Source organism: Sturnus vulgaris, chromosome 1 (genome assembly GCF_052056855.1).
Source record: "Sturnus vulgaris isolate bStuVul1 chromosome 1, bStuVul1.hap1, whole genome shotgun sequence".
Taxonomy (NCBI): domain Eukaryota; kingdom Metazoa; phylum Chordata; class Aves; order Passeriformes; family Sturnidae; genus Sturnus; species Sturnus vulgaris.
In genome coordinates this window covers 126,196,845-126,206,800 of record NC_142243.1, presented here as the reverse complement: position 1 = coordinate 126,206,800, position 9,956 = coordinate 126,196,845, and the positions used below count along the sequence as shown (strand labels likewise).

Genomic DNA, 9,956 nt, shown 5'->3' with positions numbered 1-9,956 from the left:
CCCATATTTTACCTGCATAAGCATTTTATTCAGTCTCATTAAATAACTTTTATTGTGTTGTTGTTACTGTAAGCTCTAAAGTTATAAAAGAGTTGTGCAATTTTTTTTTTAATAACTCTGGTGGATTCCCATCAGCTTCCCCAACAGTGCAATCTAGCCAAAGGACTACCATTTCTTCCAGAAGCCCTCTCACCAGTAGGAATCCTGTAGGAGTTGTTTTTTTCCCTCCCTCAACAGCAAAAGAGGTTACTCATAAGTGTTAGGCACTTCAAAGCCTTCTGTATTCCAGACAGACTCATAAAATTAAAAATAACTATTATCAAGTAAAAAGTAGCAATCGCTGACTTATGTCACTGGAGAATAAAAATGTTATGACCTGAATTTTCCTATTTCCCTATTCCTTTTTGGACTTCTGGAAAAAAATCCCAGGAATTGGAATAGTTTCCAGTTTAGAGAGCTTGGTTCCTGACAGCTCAGAAGAGGAGAAGCCTGGAATTGTATCTGCCCACCAATATTATGTAGAAGTTCCCAAAGGGCAGAGGAAAGGAACATTGTTATCACTCCAGAAAGAAAAATGAAGATTTATGCTCTATTGGCTGCCCGTCATCAGGTACATTTTCGTCTACTTTGTTTCTAATTGCACTCTCCAGGCTCCTTTCTACATTGCTGAATTGTCTTTCACAACATCTGCTGTTCATATTACCTTCCTATTTTATATTTCAGCATTTGTAACTTTTCCCTCTTTGCACCTTCTGCTCAGAGACCAGGAGCATTGATGGCATGCTTTTCTCATTTCCTTGAAGTGAGACATGTCTTCGTGTTCAGGCGCTATTCAATGGCAGCTTTTTGTAAATAAGAAGAAAAATATTGCAATTTGAGCAAGCCTTACTGGGATGCTCAGGGGGCAATTTCATTTAGCATGTGCAAAGCCAAGGAGTCGCAATGTTGATTACACCATTTTTTTTCCAGTTGTGCATGTTGTAAAATTAGAGTTTGTGTTACTGATGCTACAATGTGGGCAATGCAAAAGTTCCTCTTTGGTACAATAGAATCTCTCAAGGCAAGAGAGCTGCAGATGTGAATACAATGATACTGATGATTTGTTTACTTTATTTTCCTATTAAAACAGAAAAGCTTCCTTATCAGTATTATAAGGAAGGCAGAGCAAAACCTCCTCAAATACCTAAACTTCTACTTACTTTTCTGGGAGGAAGTATGTAATTATGTAATAAATATGCTGAGTACAGCACAGCGTTCAATTCCTATAAATTAAATGATGTAATAAGCTGGAGGGCTTCTGTCCTGAGATTTTTTTAATAAATATCCATAGATCTGAATTTTCTCTTTTTTTTTTTTTTTTTTTTAATTAAGGGAACCTTACCAAAAGCAAAGTAAAAAGCCAATGAAATAAACATAGTATTTTACATTATAATATGTATTTACAGTTTATATATTTACCTTTATAAATTAAAAAAAAAATTAAAATTAGGGACGGCATTGCTGAACACATCTCTGAACTCTGAAATAAATGATTTATCTTTGTATCCAGCCTAACAAGGATATATATATTTCTTTCTTGAGTATACATTCAATTTGAACAGGTTGCTCGGTTCAGAAACAAATGAATGAAAGCAACTTTACTTCGGGCATTCACTAGACCTGCATGCATTTTCAGGGATATAGGGAATTATGACACTTAGATAAGAGAAACACCCCTTTCTATAATATTCTTCAGTGTCCATTCTCACATCCTAATACAGAAAAGGATTGTTGCCTGCATATTATTAGCAGTCTTCTACTATAGCTGCAGTTTGATGATGGTTAGTGGCACAAGTTCAGGGACTATGCACAGACAGAGACACAAAGCAAGGAAATTGAGAAAGGAAGGCAACTGGCACTGACAAGAAAAAGAAAGCCATAGCTTGGTATTACTTTGACCAACGGGTGATTTAAAAGGACAAAAGTGCTCATCAGATCACAATAAACAAATACAGGGACTTTAATGACTAAAATAGATAACTCAGGCTTTGGAAGGAAATCTACCTAACCCTTAATCTTTAACAACAATTTTAGCTTCAAATCTTTCCAACTAGCCTTTCATTATATTTTTCTGAAGGAAATATCACAAGAAACTTCAGAAAATTGTAAATTTTCTATATATTTAATTGAACAATATATAAATAACTTGATTGAAAAATCACTTCACTTGGGGTAGTTCACAAATTTGAAATTATTAATGAACTTTTCAGTCAAGTGTCTTTATTTAGGGGAAATATCAACATGAGATAAAAGAGAAAAACTTTCATGTACTTTCTCCTGTTTCCTATATCTCATATATGAAAAGTTAATTCATTAATGTTGTCATCTCATTTTTGAGTGGGTTTTCAAAATTGAGAGGACCTGGAAAGATCTGCAATAGAATTACTCTCTTTTCACAGCAAATTAGAGGGAGAAAGAAGGTAATTGAAATCCTTTTAGGACATGGAAAAGATTAATTTAAAGCAAGTCTTAAGTTTAGGAATATATGGAAGATATCTTGTGAAAGATATGGACAAGTCAGAAAGGATAGAGTCATAATTTTGTTTCACTGTAATTACACTGTCTGTTGGGGCAGAGAACTGTCGGTGCCATCTAAAACCTCTCATGCCAATTCATGATTTTTCTCTGTTCTGTGTAGTCCCAGAGGAATCTTAGTTCCCTGCTGTATTTGGGCTGCACTGAAAATCATAAAGCACTAGCCAACTCTGATGTCCCATGAAGACTTGCTGTATTTGCATAAAAAAATTATTTTTGTTTATATTGTACCTCTACTTTTTTTTTGCACAAGAGTTTAGTGGAGCCTGGTCTCTTGTCAAGTCTCAAAGCACAATGACTCTGAAGAAGGAAGGGGAGTGCATTTTTCTTCACGTTCCTGAAATGCATTAGTATTGAAGTTAAGGTCACATCTTCTGCAGGAATGTCTAATACATGATTAGGGCCAGAATAAGTCCAGAAGAGTTTTGTCAAGAATAGAAACACTGTTGAATGGCAAAATCTACATATAAGGGAAAAATTATATTTTCTGTGATTCTGGAATGCTCTTTTTGCAACAAGTGTGGTTCCCTGGACTTCTGCTGCTGTGAAGAAAATGCGTTTCAGAGAAAGCAAACTTCTGGTAATTTTCTAATATCATGAAATGCAAATTCACAGTGCAGTACATATTGCATTAACATCACCAGTGTAAGACACTATTTTTCTCTGTCACAAACATTTAGCTTATGTTCCCAAATACCCCTTTAATACTTTGAAAATAGTCCTTAAGAATTTTCACTGGATAATTGAGCCATGTGTGTATTTTAGGACAAATATTGGGAAAAGTCATGTTCAATACCAATGTCTATACCATTTAAACAATGAAAGCATCAGGTAAGTAACAACATTTGGACAGCAAGTCAATATGACTATGAAAGGTCTCCAATAATGAGCAAACTCAAACCAATACACTGTTTGAGTATTTGGCCTTCCTATTGACAAAGGTTGCTTTCAATCACACTGTATCTATTACCATATCAATCATCACTCTAAATGAATACAACATGAACATTGACGAAGACATCACTTAGGTAAAGAAACTAAAGGTTCTATAAAAAGAAATAATGAAAATTTGGTTGATCACAGCATGAAAATTAGACCTAATCCTTAATCATTCTTATTTTGTAAAGCAAACAAATTGAAACTAAAAACGTTAACTCTATTTCTTGTCCAGGAACTTAAAATATATGGAAATTGATATCACATTCTTAATTATTAAACATAATGCAATCCAATACTTTGTTTGCTACACAAATTAAGATATGGAATTGGGCTGATGAAAATGATTTACGTGCAGGATTAAAATATTGGCAGCTTTATAGAGTGAAATGTCACTATACTGCTGTACCTTCAAGTTTTACATTTCCTCCTTTGAATCCCTGTCAGCCTTCATGAACACTGGAGAGTTTAATCAATGCATGCAGTAGCCATAGCATAACACTGAATATTTTACCTGTGTAATAATCATAGTGCAGTTTAGTACAAGTCAAAAGCAGAAATTACAAACTTATATATTGCAATTGGCAAGATTACATTTAAAATTACATTACAATTAATTCTTACACATTTCTATGATTCTTTTCTTTTTGCAAAAGCAACCTGTTTTTGCAACAGCTCAATGCACCCTGAGGCAATCAAATTGTATTTAGGATGACTCAGAGGTCATAAAATTCAAACACTTATGAGTTCATGTATTTGAATTACTTTTTAATTTATATGATACAAAACTCTTGTGAAACAAGCATTTTATTTGCTTTATGTACTCCAAAGGGTGGAATTCAGATTGTAATTTGTGTTGCATTTTTTCAAGATAGTCAATATAGACAATAATATCAAAACTGGAGAGGGAAGAAAAGATTATCATCTTGGTATTGTGGCAGTTTGTTTTCCTTATAAAACAACCTTGTGTGAAGCTAAAATATAGGCAACAATGAGGAAATAAGGACAAGGACATGGCATGAAATTGAAGAAGCTAAATAGAAAACCGAGTAGATATAAAGATTGTCAAATACATGGAATTTATTTCAAAATTTTCAAATCAAAGCCATTAGTGCAGTTAATTTAAAAGAGTACTTAAGTTTTTTATTTAAAAAAAAGAAAAAAGTAAGATATTTAACATAATGACATGAAGCAAAGAAGAAAGGCTAAGATATATTTGAAATACATTAGAAATTATTTGCCTTTAAGAAAGTTGAATTGCTATTTTTTACTTTATTTGAATAAAGTTAGGTTTTCTGCCAACTTTCCCAAAGACATTAATCCATAGAATAGTCCCAATACCTGTAAATTACAAACCACTTGAATATTATTGCAAGGATGGAATAGAAATAATAATTTTTATTTAAAAGTTCTTAATTTGTATTTAAACAGTATCCTCTTATGCATATATCAATAAACAGGTGCAGTGCAAGAAATGCATTATGTCATAGATATGTATTTGAAAATATGTAGAAAAAAACACTTATATTGTCAACAATGTTCTTTGTTGCATTATTCCTTCAGCACTGAAATAGATCTTATAAGTATCCATTGAATAAATATTTTGCCTAGAAATTGATTTTGCCTTGATGCATGTTACAAGAATATAGATATTTAAGAACATAGAAAGTCCTCTGGTCTACCTAGTCAATCTCCTTGTTGCTATAACACTCAGCAAGAAGGCTTGATTTTTCCAGCAGGTGTATCGGGCTATATTAAGTGTTTAATCCACCTGTGTAAGACAGCCAGTTTTAGAATATTTATTAATGGAAGAAATTTGCTTTGCTGTCTCCAGTTCTGTGTCTGATGACACACAGAGTTTCAGTTTTATAATACAAAAATATGCAATATTTCAGAAAGGTTCATTAAGCTAACCTCTGTTATGAAGATAATTTACATTTACTCTACTTCAGGCCATTAAGGGTGTAATCTCTGTTGGCAAACATGAATAGAAAGCTGCAATTTTTATCCCAACTTGATCTTCATTTTTCTTACAACCAGCATTCAACAGGGCTGAAAGGGCAGTAGGAATGACTCCACCACATGCCAGTCCTTGTCTAGGTCACAACAGGCAGACTAACATTGAACATTTTGCCTTTAACCTCTTCAACCACACATTGAAAAAAGATAGTTTTAAGAGTTTCAGCATTTAGGTTCAGTTTCTTTCACCCTTTAATTTTAAGCCAAATTAAGCCAAATCTTGTTTAGAGTCTTTTACCTTAAATTTTACTGTCATTTATATGACAATTGCCCTCTCAGTGGAGTTCCCATAGATTGATCTGTTTAGGCATGTGGGATATATCTCAAATGGAGCCATATTCCCAATACATTCAAATTAGAGGGCTGGGTGATCACCAGTAGTATGAAGTTTAACAAGTCCTAGATTTTGCCCCTGGGATGGTGCAACCCTGCTTATACAGACAGACTGGGGAATGAGAGGCTGGAAAGCAGTGCCACAGAAAGTCACCTGGGGATCCTGGCCCATGGCAAGTTGAATCTGAGTCAGCAGTGCCCTGGCAGCCAGGAGGGCCAACCCTGTCCTGGGGCATCAGGCACAGCATCACCAGCTGGGCAAGGGAGGGGATTGTCCTGCTCTGCTCTGAGCTGGGGCAGCCTCATTTCAGGTCCTGGATGCGGTGTTTGCTGCCATAATGTAATGATATTAAACTATTAAACAGTGCCCAAAGGAGGGCCAGGAAGACAGTGAAGGGCCTTGATGGGAAGCTATACAAGGAGAGGCTGAGGTCTTTTGGTCTTTTCAGCCTAGAGAAGAGGAATCTGAGGAAAGGAGACCTCTTATCTGTCAACAAATTCTTTGTGAGAGAAAGCAGAGAGGCAGGCACTGATGTCTTCTCTGTGGTGATCAGTGATGGGACCTAAGGCAATTGCCTGAAGATGTATCAAGAGAGGTTTAGACTGGATATTAGAAAAAGGTTTTTCACCCAGAGGGTAGTTTGGCACTTGAACAGGCACCCCAAGGAACAGTTTGAGACACCAAGCCAGCTTGGTTCAAGTATTAGGACGCCACTTACAGACACATGGTGTGATTTTTTCAGTTGTCCTGTACAGGGTCAATAATTTAACTTGATCATTGTGGATCCCTTCCAACACAGGATATTCTATGCACCTATGATTCTATATTCCTGTTTGTAATTCTGGCCCCATCCAGCTCTGAGAAGACAAAATCCCAGAACAACAGTGAAGGCAAAAGGAATGGCTTACTTCCATTTTGAAGATGTAGAGAAGCTGGACATGATGGATGCTTTTTCGTTTTTTGCCCCCAGAACTCTACATGATGCACCTGGAGTAATAACATGCCTTTTTTTCAGTAATATGTCAGGAATGGAGCAGGGATTTCAGAACCTAGGACAAAAGTGCAAAGAACTGCCTGTTGCCAACCAAACTGAAACAGTTTAAAGCAACATTGCTTCTATAGTTCTGCCTGTGTTCTTTGAAGGGAAGATTTTTAGTGCAGTAGAGGTTTATTTGTATCATTTCCTTAACACTGGCATATTAATAAAAGGGAAAATTAAGGATCATTTATGAAGAGAGGGCTACAGAAGAAGGACTGGTAGAGAAATAATCACTTATACATAAAGCCTTTGATGGAGGCTGAGCAGCTTGAAAAAGCTATGGCAGTATTCCTGGACTTTAGGATTAGTGTATTAGTGTAAAATGAGTTCTGAGGAAGTCAGGGTTACCAGAAGGTGGTTGTTGCTGAGTAAGAAGTACTACATGGTACTGGCTGAAACAAAGTGCTGAAGAGTTGATTGAGATATGGGTAAGGAAGATCACAGGCATTCTGAAATGCTGTTTCCAGCTCTCACCACATACTAGAGCACGTCCTGTGTCCTGTTCTACTTCTTCCCACATTCAGAACACACCTTTGCTTGGCAGCAGGTTGGTAGCTCCTCAAGACATCATCTCACACCATTGACAGCGTTCTGCGTTGCATCAAAACTTCTGACTGATATTCCCTACCCAGCTGAGTTCATCATATATTCCACTCCCCTCTTGGATGAGAGGCGATCTCTCCCTTATCAGCTTCTTCCAAAATAAAGAACCATTTAAAAAATAAACGGCCATAGTACTTCAGAATCTGCTCAGACTTCAATATGTTATTGACATTACAAATCAATCTAATTTCAGGTATTTCTTTACTACAACTTGCCAGAAAAATAATTTTGTTAGTTTGTCTATAGCCCCTTTAAGTCAAATTTTTATTGTAATCATCTGATTGGTCCAGCTTTTTATTAAGTAATGCAGAATGGGACATGCAATTTACTGTGGGAGACATGGAGATTCTTTTATCTCTTTTTATAATCCGAAAACCCTTCAGACTTACAACAGTGAGTGGACTTTGCCATGTGAATTCCATTAAACTCATGGAATGAAATCCCACAAAACCACTGAAAATTAATTATTCATAATAATAACACATTTCTTTTTCCATCTGAGCATTGCAAACATCCTTTCAAAGATAAATAATTATGGTTCAAAGGATGCCCTGTACTAATGAGGCAGGCAGTTTATACCTATTTTTGTATTTGGGCACATAGAGACAAAGTCAGACAATTCTAGCTCTGTTTAAGGAAATTTCAAACAAGCTCCCTGTGCTGAGAATTTCTCTGGTTTTGATGAACTCCTCCTAGAATCAGTGGGAACTAACTATAGTATAAAATTACACCAGAGTCTTATAGACATTTTTCTCCACAGGAGTTAAGGGATAAAAAAGCAGATCTCAGTATAAAATTTATTTAGGGCTAGTGGTCTTTTAAGATTTTCTTTTACATAGCACACAAATTCAAAGAGACCTAAGGAAAATCAAAGTGAGTTTGTGGTCAAGTCTGAAACAGAATCCACTAATCTACTAAAATCCACACTTAATATTAAAAGGTAATCCTTCCCATTGTAAATACCATTATCAATTCAGACTGGTCAGTTCAGCCCAAGACTTCACATCTGCCTTTTGTTATTCTCCATCCTTGACTGTCATCTAAAATACAGAGCTATCTTTGGGTTGATTTTATGGAACTCAAATAATTTTGTATCAAATATTGGCTGACAGAAACACTAAGCTATAAGCTGTGTACTCACAGAAACAATACTGGTTTAATCCTTTGATTTGTGCAGATATCCTTTATGTAAATACTGCTGGCTTTATAAAAGTGTAAATTTCTAGATATCTGGTCCCTCAATTCTGCTCATCTGAAAATCTCTCTACAGCCTCCAGAGAGAATTATGCACTGAGTTAAGACTGGGATTTGATACAACCAAAGGAGGCCCATGGTAAGTATTTGAAAACATTAGAGACAGCTGAATCTGAAATCCCAATTCACCCATGGTTTTAGCCCTTCTGACTAGATGCCTGAATTGGGTTTCCACGGCAAAGTTTCAGTAGCAAGAGCAGCTAAAGGGGTGTCTTCTGTGTGAAGCTGCTGGAAGCATTCCCTGATGCCTGGCATATTCAAGATGGACCTGCTACTGCTCACGACTGACCCCATCAGCCACCAGCATCAGTGGTAGCACTCCTGCGATGACAGATTCCAGAAGAGGAGAAAAAACTTGTGCAACAGCAACTGCAGCTAGAGAAAGGAGTCTGAGATAAACATCCCTGGGTCAGTGAAGAAGGAGGGGGAGGAGGTGGTCCAGGTGCCAGAGCAGACATTCCCCTGTAGCCCATGATGAAGATCACGATGAGGCAGGAATGGAGACCCACAGTGAAGCAGAGAGCCATGTTCAGCCCTGGGAGGACCCAACCCTGGATCAGGTGAATGTCCAAAGGAGGCAGTGATCCTGTGGGAAGCCCATGCTCTGTCCTCATGGCAAGAAGAGCCCATACTGACACAAGTTTGCTGGTAGGAATTGTGACCCTACTGGAGACCAGTGCTGGAACAATCTGTTCCAGAAGGACTGTACCCCATGGAAAAAGAATTCATGCTGGGACAGGGCAAGAATGTGAGGAGTCCTCTTTTGAGAAGGAAGGACTGGCAGAGACAACATGTGATGAGCTAAGCACAGCCTGCTTTCACCTTCCCCATTGGCCACTGTGGGGAAGACATACAGAATATGGAATAAATTTGAGCCCGTGAAGAAGGGAGGGGTAGTGGAAACATTTTGTTTTATTCCTTATTTCTCTACTCTGATTTGATTGGTAATAAATTAAAATAATGTCCCCAAGTTGGATGTGCTTTACTCATGATGGTAACCAGTTATCTTTCCCTGTCCGTGTCTTGAATCATGGGCCTTTCCTTATTTTTTTTCTCCCCTGTCCAGTTGAGAATGGTATTGGTGGGCACCTGGTGTCCAGGCAGAATCAACTCACAACCATGCCTAACACAAAGCCTTCTACTAGGCATCAGAGACCACATTTTCCCTTGAGGAATGGATGATTGGCTATTTTCTTT

The 9,956-nt window shown here is 37.0% G+C and overlaps 1 long non-coding RNA gene across 3 annotated transcripts in view; it reads left to right on the top strand.

The window, feature by feature from the left end:
- The window catches only part of LOC148225506 (uncharacterized), a 70,488-nt gene extending 60,759 nt beyond the window's left edge, over positions 1–9,729 (top strand). For all 3 annotated transcript variants that reach the window (XR_015807767.1, XR_015807764.1, XR_015807765.1), the window contains 2 exons: positions 430–610; positions 8,776–9,729. This is a non-coding gene — a long non-coding RNA (uncharacterized LOC148225506). The remainder of the gene's footprint in view (positions 1–429; positions 611–8,775) is intronic.
- The last annotated feature ends 227 nt before the right edge of the window (positions 9,730–9,956 follow it).